At 42.1% G+C, this 12,124-nt stretch overlaps 1 protein-coding gene across 1 annotated transcript in view; it reads left to right on the forward strand.

Annotated features, from left to right (window-relative positions):
* Positions 1 to 12,124, forward strand: part of LOC146577218 (protein NLRC3-like) — a 184,246-nt gene that overhangs the window by 140,490 nt on the left and 31,632 nt on the right. The gene's annotated exons all lie outside the window — the stretch shown is intronic.

Below are 12,124 nucleotides of genomic sequence, written 5' to 3' on the forward strand. Positions count from 1 at the left end.
GTGTTTAAGTTCAGTATTTCAAAGCAGGAGCTATGAACAGTCATCATGTTGGCATTAGAATTATTATTATTAATCATTATTAATAATGTCGTTACTCATGTATAACTTTGATTAGTATACATGAATTTTATCAATAGTAAAAATAATGAATAATTCATGTATAACTTTTATTGTGTTTTGTATATTAATTATATTTAAATAGAGATGTTGACCCTGTCTCTACAGTAGCATCAGTGTAACATACATTATTGGTCCAAGCTGTCATAAATGGGGAGCCTGATCCTTTATTATGAAAACATGACGAGTATTTTTCTTGTCAGTTGGGAAGAAGTTGGTCTTTTTTTCCTTCTTTTTGCTCAGTTTGTCTTTTCTTTGATAATTGAAACTCTGATCAAACCTACTCATGTTCACAGCATGTAAAAGCAGCTGACAGTCCGTGGCATTGTTGTTTGTAGAGGTGCAGTGTAGTGGGAGCATAAATCAAAAGAAAACAGTAACATTTATGTAATAAAACATCTGAATGAAAATGAACAGGCCCTTTATGAACTTTAAAGGGATCTGAAAACAACACTTTTTAAAAGAGTATCTTGGGGTGTAGGTGGTCAAAATAGAAAACTGAGCTGAGACTCTAAGTTCAATCCATCCATTGGTTTTTACTTAGGAGGAAGAAATGTCAGGCTGGTGCAGGCTGGTTAGGTGCATGTGGTTATCTTTACCTAAATGAGTTCACTTTGTGGCTGCCAGGTTGGGCAGAAGTACCTGTCCCCTGTTAGGCTTAGTTAGGCTGTTCTCTTCTAATCAGACAAATAAGGCGATGACTTTCTGTGAACAGTATTTCTTATAACTCAGCAGTATAATGCATCATAAAACAATATCATTCATTCACAATAAATCAGCAGTCTAATGCAAATCAGTTTAATAAATGCAATAGTTATTACCTTTAGGTTATTACCTTTAAACCTTTAGGAGAGCCGTCTCTGTGCTGTGGTTCACCCTAAATCCAGACTGGAATATCTCCAGGATCTGTCTATCATTCAGAAAATCAGTAATCTGAGTAAAAATAAGTTTTTCTAAGATTTTACTTAAAAATGGTGAGTTGGATACAGGTCTGTAGTTATTAAAATCATTACAATCCAAATTGCTCTTCTTCAGAAGGGGCCTCACCACCGCCGTTTTAAAGGCAGCAGGGAAGACACCCAACTGAAGAGAGCAATTCATCATGTATAAAAGCTCAGCCTCAAAAAATCCATAAAGTGTTTTAAAGAGTGAAGAAGGGATTGGATCTAAAAGACATGTGGTGGGTCTCACTGTGGAGAAAACTTTCTGAAGGTTCTCAGCATTAACCAGGACAAAGCTGTCCAGTGTCTCCTCAGGTACAATCGAGCCCTCAGATGTGTTTACAATCATATCACGATTAGATAAAATATCAGATCTGATGGCGCTGATCTTTCCCCTGAAGTGGTCTGCAAACTGCTCACAGAGCGAGTCTGTGGGGCTTCTTTGGGAGCTGTTAAAATCAGGGTTAAATAAATGATCTATGGTGGAAAAGAGGACCTTGGGATTATTTTTGTTATTACTGATTATTTTGGCGAAGTATGAATTTCTTGACTTCCTTAATGTATTATTGTACATTTTAAGTTGCTCGCAAAATATTTGATGGTTGATAGTATTTTTATTTTTCCTCCATCTCCTTTCTGCTGCCCTGCAATTTCTTTTGAGTGTTTTGACTTCTTCGTTTCTCCAGGGTGATGCATGTTTTACGTTAATCTTTTTGGTGGTGAGTGGAGCAACGGAGTCAAGGCTTTTCTTCAGTTTGCTGTTAAAATAACTAAAAATCAAATCGCAGGGTGCAGGTAAAATCACAGGGGGGCATTCGTCTAAAACCCTGGTAAAATTTGCAGCCACTTCAGAGGTTAGATAGCGCCTCCTCACAGTTCGCACCGAGGTCTCCCGCTGAATAAAACCGGTGATGTTAAAAAACACACAGTAGTGGTCAGAGACAGCCAAGTCAACAACAGAGGACACGCTGGTGGACAGCCCATGGGTGATGACCAGGTCCAGAGTGTGTCCTCTGTTGTGAGTCGGCTGCGTGACGTGCTGGATAAAATCCAAACAGTGAAGAATGTTTAAGAATTCTTTTGTTGCAGGGTCAGAAGGATGATCTATGTGCAGGTTAAAATCACCGGTTAAAATTATCATGTTATATTTTGAATGTATGTTTGTTAAAAATTCTGAGAATTCCTTGATAAAAGCAGCGCTGTCTTTAGGTGGTCTATAAATTGTGACAGATAAAACTGGAGGGCTGCTGAAAACAATAGCATGGAATTCAAAAGTGGTAAAATGATCAAATAAAATTTGTTTGGAGGTGAGTGTGTTGTTGGCTAAAGATGCAGTCCCACCACCTCTCTCACCACTTCTAATAGAAAAAGAGAAATTAAAATTTGGTGGGGAGGCCTCAGTGAGAACAACTGGTGCATCCGAGCCCAGCCATGTTTCAGTTAAAAATAAACAGTCAAGTTTATTATCTAAAATTAAATCATTAATAATAAAAGACTTGTTCGACAGAGAGCGGACATTTAAAAGTGCCATACTGATTGAGACTGGTGGATTTTTGACAATAGAGTTGAATGGATGTTGATATTTTTGAAGAGGCCGGAGGTTATTACTGTTTTTGGAGTTACTGGATTTATGATAATTCTGTTGCTCTCTGTTTGTGATTATGACGGGTATTGTTGAAGGAAATTGCCGTCCCGGGTTTCCTCCGTGGCGTGAGCGATAAGCAGAGTTTTGTCCTTTCCTTCTAAGATTCCTAATTATTTAAAGTAACACTCAGGTATGCCATTCAGCGTGTTAGTACGAGCTCGGGAGCAGCTTGGGAGAACAAGAAAACAGAGACTGCTTTAGGTTGCCTTCCCAATCGACTCAAAGGTTTATTTGATACACAGCAGTTTATATAGATGAAAAAAGGTTCGTGTGTCAGCTTTCCCAGTTCAAACCGGTACAGACTAAATAAGGAAACGTCTTCCTGCCTTGTGAGCAAAGAAGTATCCTGTGTGTAGTTTATCAGCTCAGCTACAATTTATGATCATCCCAGCAAAATACACTCCTAGACATAGAATACAGAGTTCTTTCATTAGTGAATTCTGAAACAAACCACCTAGCCTTTAACGAGCCTTTTCCAGGAGATAAAGAAAAAGGGAGGATGGGAGTAAGGAAGTGGTCTCATCTCTGTGGTGTTTTCGACCTTGGGGTACCAGCTTGTGAGTCCTACACATTAATTCTTGGGTCACAGAGAAAGAGAAAAACAACTAGTAGATTGGCCTTATTGAGTAACAGTTTTCCTGTATAAAACAATATCCTGTAAATGCTACTATGGTATCAAAATATCATAACAGTTCTCCCCTTTTATCATGAAATGATAACATAGTATAAAGACAGAATGTAATAACATAATATAAAGATAAATCATAAATGTGAAACAAATCATAAATGTAACTAGTCCTTCGAGGAAGCTTAATATCAAAAATTCCGAGAGCGTATACATGGTATCACACAACAGACAATAATCATCAAAAACATGCTGCAACGGTTACAAAGGCTACAATTAGTTTCTTCCATCTTCCAAACGTGTCCTGTAGCCACTTATGTAGCCACTGACCGTGACCTGCATTGGCAATTAGTTCTATCTGCAATGCTTCAAGTTTATTCATAGCTTGTGTGAATGAACCGTTAGGAGCGGTATTATTGGGAATGAAAGTACAGCATACATCAACGGTTACTAGACCACAGGTACCGGTCCAATTAACAGGTAAAGCTAATCTAAGAGTATTATTGCACATCCAATAAGCATGTGGGATTGCTCTAGTTAGGCGCGTGACCATGTGTGATTTAACTAACTCCCCCCAGTCAGTGTCATTTAATACACCGTCTGGGGGAACAATGATCGATTCTCTGCTCGAACTTGAACTGTGTGTGTGTTCCTCCAGATATGATACAACTTCAGCCACAGAGACAGCTAGCCATGTCTCATTACAGCGTGCACCTGGGGAGTCAGAGAAGAATGTGTAGTTATCCTTTGTATAATCTATGTGTGTGTCTGGGCCAGTTAACTTTAGTCTGCGCAGACATATCATACTAGTATTAAAATGGAGAGGGATCTGTCCTAAGGGCAGTGAGGGCTTTAACCTATTCTTAGGGCGTTTCATTGGGGCGCAGGTCCCTGCGGTGTCATTAGATAACTTCAATAATTCGCCTAATGGAGTCTCAGGGTTAGTTGGTGTGTGTGTGTGTCTAAGTAAGCAGTCGAGAGGGCTCAGAGTCAACTGTAAAGCGTCTTTAAAGAGAGCATTATCTCCGCTGATTTTCTCTAGTCCCTCAGTGAGGGGGAAACCGGATATGGGGTATCCTACTATTACCTGTTCTGGATTAGCCTTTGAACAGACATAACAGTTACTGTTTCCTAAATCACGAGCGGCTGTTCTGGCATTTTCATACCAGGCGTTAGCTCCTGTTCTAGAGGGCGCATAAGATGGTTTATTAGTGGCGTCTATGTTGCTATTTACTGATTTTAGGGAGCGTGAGGAGTGCATTAAGTAGGTGTCTTGCAAAATGGAGCATGAGGTATAGTCAGCAAAATATGACCTGCAGAAATGTGAACAGGGTTGCAGTTTACAATACAAAATAGCAAAGAGAAATCCTAAGGTTAATGCGATAGATATGATAAATAACCTAAATATATAAGACAATATATAAGAAAAACAGTTCTTCAGTCGTCTCCTGGCCTGGTCCCAGGTTCGAGAGACACAGAATAAGCGTCGTATGATGACAATGGGCATTTCATTTTCTCCATTATCAGGATGAAATGAGTCTGGCTTTATCAGGTTAGACATCATGTGGTACTTTTGGCTTTCTGTTCCTGCTGGATGTTTGAGTACCTTGTTGTTGTTCTTTCAGGCGTTGTGTGTTAATCAGTGATTGTGTGTGTATGTACATTGGATCCGGGCGCTGGCTCGCCGGAGATGTCATCTACCCGTGTGTGTTTATTTGCTCTAGTTCCGGGCGCTGGCTCGCCGGAGATGTCGTCTGCTTGATCCGACGCCTGAGATGGTCCGATTGGGCTGGTCTTAACCCTGCTGGCATGAATCCACTGAGGTTGTCCGTCTGTGAGGATGCTGGTTCTTCGTCACTGCCAGTAAAGCCTGGGGGCTGGAACACGCGCGGCCTCCCAGAGTGTCCTTGGGTTTAGTGACTTCTCCAACATGCGTCTCCTTGTCTCCACTGGTGGAACTGTGGAGGGGAAAGGCTGAGAGAGACAAACTTTCTGATAGTTATTATTCAGTTTTTCTACCAGGTTGTGAACATCAGTGGACAATGCAATATACATCACCTTCTACTAGCGGTGCCCCTCTGGAAGCTGACCATGGTGTTGGAAATAGTCTTATTTCAAATGGAAATAATTTGGTTACTGTAGATTGAGTCATTCTAATCTCACACAGGACTTGAGGAAGTAATTTGACCCAGGTCATTAAAGTTTTAGCACACTTTTGAATTACTTCTAATGTGAATGAAGATCCTCTATCACTGTTAATCTGGTGAGGTATTCCGAATCTGGGTATTATTTCATTGCTCAACTTTTGACAGACTACTTCTGCAGTTTCTTTTGATGTTGGATAAGCTTCTACTCATTTACTAAATTGATCCACTATTACCAGTAAGTACTTGATGCTTCCTTGCGCTGGCATGTGTGTAAAATCAATTTGTAATGTATGAAATGGAAAATCTGGTTGTGGTAAATGCTGATGTTTTGCTTTTGAGCTACCTACATTAGTTCGCGCACATGTTAGGCAGGTTGCTAATATGCTTTTTACTGCATGTGATGTTTTCTCAATTACAAATCTTGATTTTATTGCCCCTATTACCCCTCTTTGTCCGACATGACTCACACAGTGAAAATGTCGGGCAAGGACTGGCATCAGGGAATATGGGAGGGCAATCAAACCCTTAAGATTTTGTATAAGCCATCTCTGTCTTCTAAGGTACAGTCATTATTCTCACAATAGGTGTAATCACATGCAGAGGCTTGCTCTTGTATGAATTTTAAATCAACATTTGTGTCTAAATAGTCTGGGAGTGTAACAAGTGGCAGCTGTAGGGGCACAGATAATACTTCCTGTGGAGGTGGGAGCTGTGATGCAGCTGCAGCCTTGGCTGTCACGTCTGCTAAGGCATTACCTGTTGCTTCGTCTGTGTCAGCTGTACTGTGTCCTTTCGTTTTTACAACTGCAACGGCCGATGGCAGCTGTATAGCCTGAAAAAGTCTTTTAACAAAATCACAATTTAGCAATTTATTTTCCATCAGCAGATCTAAATCCTCTCTGTCTCCACAATGTGCCAAAGTCATGCACAACGCCAAATGCATAGCGGCTGTCTGCGTAAATTGTCACATGCTTATCCAAATGTAGCTCACAGGCGCGTATTAAAGCCATGAGCTCTGCTTTTTGTGCTGAGTGAAATGGTAATGAGTGAGCCTCTAGTATGATGTCAGGCAATGTCACCACTGAATAGCCACAAAGAAATGAGTTGTCATTCGGCCTTGAACAGGACCCGTCCACATAAACTGTGGCTGAGTCTGGGATAGGTGTTTGCTCTAAATCTGGACGTGGTGCTGTGGATTCCTGTATACGTGTCATGCAGTCATGAACATCAAGCCTGTCTGAGCCATCCTGTCGGTCAGAAGAACACAGCATATGGATCAATAAATGTGCTGGCGAATTGGGTGTGCTGCTCGCTTTTATGGTGAGGTTTGCTGTGGAGGTCAGTGTAGCTTCATAACCTGAGCGACGTTGTGCGGTCATGTGTTGTGTAGTTATGTTTGCTAGAATGGTCGTGACCTGGTGATTGGTGTGTAGAATAGTGTCATGTGAGAGTGTGAGCTTCTCGCAGTCCCTTATCATGATAGAGCAAGCTGCTACTGCCCTCAGGCAGGCCGGCATTCCTGAACAATTCAGGCAGCACCTTTGAGTGGCGGAGGTCAGCACTCCCTGTAATGCATTGAAAGAGGCAGTCATTTCTGTGGACCACAGTATTCGAGGAGGCTTCTCTTTTTTACAACAGTCACGCAGAATGTGGTCATGAAAAGAACAGTCTGGTATCCACTGTCTGCAATAGTTCACCATGCCCAGGAAGGACAACATTTCCTTCTGTGTAGTGGGACGAGGGACGGAGGTCACAGCTTTGACCCTGTCTGCAGTCATGGAACGTTTTCCGTGAGACAGTGTGAATCCCAAATATTGAACAGAAGTCTGACAGTACTGCATTTTCTTTGCTGATGCTTTGTGGCCAGTCTTTTGGAGGTGCTGGAGAAGCATGTGTGTAGCAGTTTGACATAGTTTTTCACTTTCAGCACAGAGGAGGAGGTCATCCACATGTGGATCAGGGTGCAGCCCTGGAGGAGTGAAGCACCATTGAGAAAGCAGCAGAGCTGTCTATCATGCCTTGGGGCAAACGAGTCCAAGTGTACTGCTTATTTCTATGTGTGAATGCAAATAACGGCTGTGTGTCACAGGTACTGAGAAAAAGGAGCGGAGCATAAATCCACCACGGTAAAATGTGTATGCAATGCATGTCAATATGCTGTGAACATCTGAAACGAGAGGTGGCAGAGGAATGTTGACTGCATTAATTTGCCTTAAGTCTTGTGTGAAACGCCATACGCCAGGTTTGTTAGGCTTTGGCACAGGATTGACAGGAGTGTGGGCTTTATTGCTCCTGTAGTCAATAAATCTCCTATCATGACATCTAGGGCTGCGGCTTTTTCCGTGGAAATGGGATGCTGCTTGACATATACTGCTTGTTGTGTTTTAATAGGTGTACGTGATAAAGTGTACAGTCAATAAATCCTATATCATTCTCACTTCTTGACCATAATGTCATATTCTGGTATTCAGCTGGCAATGTAACTGCAGAAATAGTACAGTGGATAGGGTAGGTTAGATGTATGTGACGACATATTTCGTAACCTATGTCTGAGTTATGTGACAAAATCACTGTTTGACCTTCACTTGTGTGAGCAGTTATCATGTTGTTGAACAGTGTGAGAGAAACAAAAGTGTGGCTCCCAGTCATGGGATTACCTGTTAGTGGCGTCTGTACACGTTTTTTTGGCACAGTGTGTGACATAGAGTACCGGACAAAAAGGATGTTGAGTTCATTCTCTGCTGAGGGTCCAGCTGACACAGAGGATGTTCCTTCTCCATCATGTCGGTACATAGGGCAGAGAAAACATAAGCTGTTATCAGTGTCAGCAAACATTTCACCCTTTGTGTTAAATTAAATACACAAATTCATTTTTGCTTTGGGTGTCTGCGGCTGCTGGAAAACTGAGCTAAATTTGCACCTCTAGCTTGTCCAACAGTGCATAAAGCGTTTTATGAATACTAGGATAGATTCATCAGGCTTCTGTTTACACATAGTTACTGCATTTAAGTCAATTTTGTCTCTGGACATTGTTAGCAGGAATTTCTTTAGATTCTTAAAGAAATCGGCGACTTTGTCATTATTTACCCTCCTTTTGTCCATAGCGGTAACATTTGATGCATCACGTCGCGGCATTCTATCATATATTTTCTACAGGACTTTTTAAGCAGACTACTTTTCTTATCACAAATGATATTCAACATTTCTACTGACCTGTTTTCTGGCGATAATCGTTCGGGATAAGGCTCCGGAAATAAATTAGAATGCATTGAACTTCTTAAGTTGTAAACAAAGTCAGTCACATAAGCACTCCCGCATGTTCTGGATACGTGATCATGGACGTCTTCACCGATTCGCGGACGTAGGTTACACGTAACCGGAAATGGGAGTTATACTGAGCCGTTATTTGAGACTTTATTTTGTATTTTATTAATTTTTGGTTTTACAGGTACTTTAGATTTTTTATCGGACCTGTCTGTGGTCTTTGAATAATTCTGACTCATGTTCAGTGATTTCCAGAGGGGTTTACACGCTAGGAGGATTTAGGTTAGTATTTTCGCTGCGGCACAGCTGAGGTCACTTCAAATTTATTGCTAGCAATTTTTTGTTTGTGTGAGCAACTCTCACTTAGCGAGCAACTTCTCGCTTAACGAGCAACTTCTCGTAAAACAACAGGCAACTTCCTGTGTCTTTCTGCTTTTAATTTACTGCTTTTAACCCTTGTATGGTAATCGGGTCTGTGAGACCCGTTCAACTTCTCCCTGTGTCACTCTTTGGTGAGCAACTTCTCACTTAACGAGAAGTATTTAAGACAACAGGCAACTTCCTGTGTCACTCTTTGGTGAGCAACTTCTCACTTAACGAGAAGTATTTAAGACAACAGGCAACTTCCTGTGTCACTCTTTCTGAGTGAGCAACTTAAACAAAATTAAAATATTCAAGACAACAGGCAACTTCCTGTGTCCACCAACACCACACAAGGGTTAATTTACTTTATTCGGGGACTGAGGAAGTCAGTCAGTGTATCTCTCTGGATCACTAAGTGAAACTTCGTCAGCATATCCCGTTTTTTTATGGATCGATCACTGAGAGAGGTATAATAGGTCTTTATATAAATATGAAAGACGCATATTTACCTTCTGTCAGCAATCCCACTTCTGACACCAAAATTGAAGGAAATTGCCGTCCCGGGTTTCCTCCGTGGCGTGAGCGATAAGCAGAGTTTTGTCCTTTCCTTCTAAGATTCCTAATTATTTAAAGTAACACTCAGGTATGCCATTCAGCGTGTTAGTACGAGCTCGGGAGCAGCTTGGGAGAACAAGAAAACAGAGACTGCTTTAGGTTGCCTTCCCAATCGACTCAAAGGTTTATTTGATACACAGCAGTTTATATAGATGAAAAAAGGTTCGTGTGTCAGCTTTCCCAGTTCAAACCGGTACAGACTAAATAAGGAAACGTCTTCCTGCCTTGTGAGCAAAGAAGTATCCTGTGTGTAGTTTATCAGCTCAGCTACAATTTATGATCATCCCAGCAAAATACACTCCTAGACATAGAATACAGAGTTCTTTCATTAGTGAATTCTGAAACAAACCACCTAGCCTTTAACGAGCCTTTTCCAGGAGATAAAGAAAAAGGGAGGATGGGAGTAAGGAAGTGGTCTCATCTCTGTGGTGTTTTCGACCTTGGGGTACCAGCTTGTGAGTCCTACACATTAATTCTTGGGTCACAGAGAAAGAGAAAAACAACTAGTAGATTGGCCTTATTGAGTAACAGTTTTCCTGTATAAAACAATATCCTGTAAATGCTTACCGTGGTATCAAAATATCATAACAATTGTGTTGACTGTGGGAGAGAGAGGTCCGAGTCCAGAGTTTTGTGTATTACTGTTAAAAGTGGAACAAATATAGGAGCTGGGACCAAGGGGACATCAGTCAGTAGCAGACGGATCAGCAGGTAATGTCAGTTTGGGGTAGTGACAGGGCGATGTGCGGCAGTGCTGTACGCCAAATGCCAAATTGGCGGACAGCAAACGGCGTCCCCAGGCGTTGAGGTGGAGCCCGTCTGCCCCAAAAAGATGCCTCCTCTCCCAGAAGGCATCAAAGTTGTTAATAAAACCCAAGCCGTGGGAGACACAGGCGGAGGAAAGCCAGGTGTTAAGGCTGAGCAGCCGGCTGAAACGGCCTATCCCTCTGCCACAGGTGGGGGTGGGCCCAGAGATAAAAGCACTCACCTGCAACTGACCAAGGAGGCTGAAGAGTTGGAGGAAGTCCAACTTCAGCAGCTCAGATTGCTGTTTGGGGATGTCATTGGTGCCGATGTGGATGATGAGCCGGTTAACCTGTGGGTGGGATGCCAGAATGTTGGGAATTCTGTCCACTATGTCAACAACAGTGGCTCCCGGGAACGACAGCGTGAGCGCCCCCCTCATCCGCACATTCCTGACGATGGAATCCCCGAGGACCAGCGTGGAGAGAGGAGGTGCCACCGGGGGCTGTTGGCCATCTGAGACGCCCGCGCCGCGACACCGGAGGTGTTCAGATGGAGATGCGCCAGCCGGACTGCGTGAGTGACTCCCAGGTTTAGCTCTGACTCTACGCTCTGCTGAATCCTTTGAACCTGCTGATCAGTAAAGCTCTACATGCTGCAGCAGATTGACCTCATCTGTGTTCACAGGTGTGGACCTCAGCGCTGAGGTGCAGGAGACTTTCATTCAGTTCTCCCTGCAAACAGCATCCAGCCTGGAAATACTGTCATCTTTCCCACAAATGGTGCTCTTATCTCAGAGAAGTCTGATGTAAATAACTGCAATCAACAGTGATGTTCTGCACAGATCACTTTTCCATTTTGCTCTCTAGATGAGTCCCAGCTGCCTGACCTTGTGTCCAGGTGATCGTCTCACTGAGGAGCTTTTGTTCTGAAAATCTCACGTCCATCACCTGTTTCCTTTTTACTATCTCTGCTCTTTCTTTATTCACAATGCTCATAATATCACACAATTATATTCATCACCTGCATGTTTTTATCCACCTGCTGTTAGAACCAAACAAATAAAAAGGATGAAAAGCCTGAAATCCTTTGATTTATTACATTTGAAACAAATATGAGAGCATCCCTAACAGCACAGCTGAGACCTTTGTTTTAATCAAGCCTTTGTATCGACACACTTGTAAAGATTCATATACAAAACATAATAGAATAAATCAATATAAAATACACATAATCACAAAAATGCAGCCATGTTGTGAGTTTGCATCTAAAACATGCATGTTTCCCTTTGTACAGGCAGATTTACAGCAGACAAAGCAACACGCTGATCGACTTTGACCGCTGCAAAAACAAAATACCCACCAAGTCTGAAGTCGATCAGAGGAACTGTTGACAGACTGACAGACAAACAGATGCTTGATTCATTAGTGCGATTAAATGTTCTTCTTTAGCAGCATCACTTCATGTGTTTGTGTTCCAGGAATAAAGGTCTGTTTAAACTGGACGTCTCCTCAGCATCACTCGTGCTGTCGTGGTTTCAAAGCTGTGCAGAAAGAATCTGAGGGATGATACAGAGGTGACCAAAGTTACAAACATCCAGCTGTGCTGCAAATGTTTGCAGAGCTCCAAACTCTTTGGCTTTCTGCAGAGCAAGTATGGAAGA

Source organism: Mchenga conophoros, linkage group LG3 (genome assembly GCF_057382185.1).
Source record: "Mchenga conophoros isolate Kocher_MC1m ecotype Shallow Benthic linkage group LG3, M_conophoros_male_GT1.1, whole genome shotgun sequence".
NCBI classification, from domain to species: domain Eukaryota; kingdom Metazoa; phylum Chordata; class Actinopteri; order Cichliformes; family Cichlidae; genus Mchenga; species Mchenga conophoros.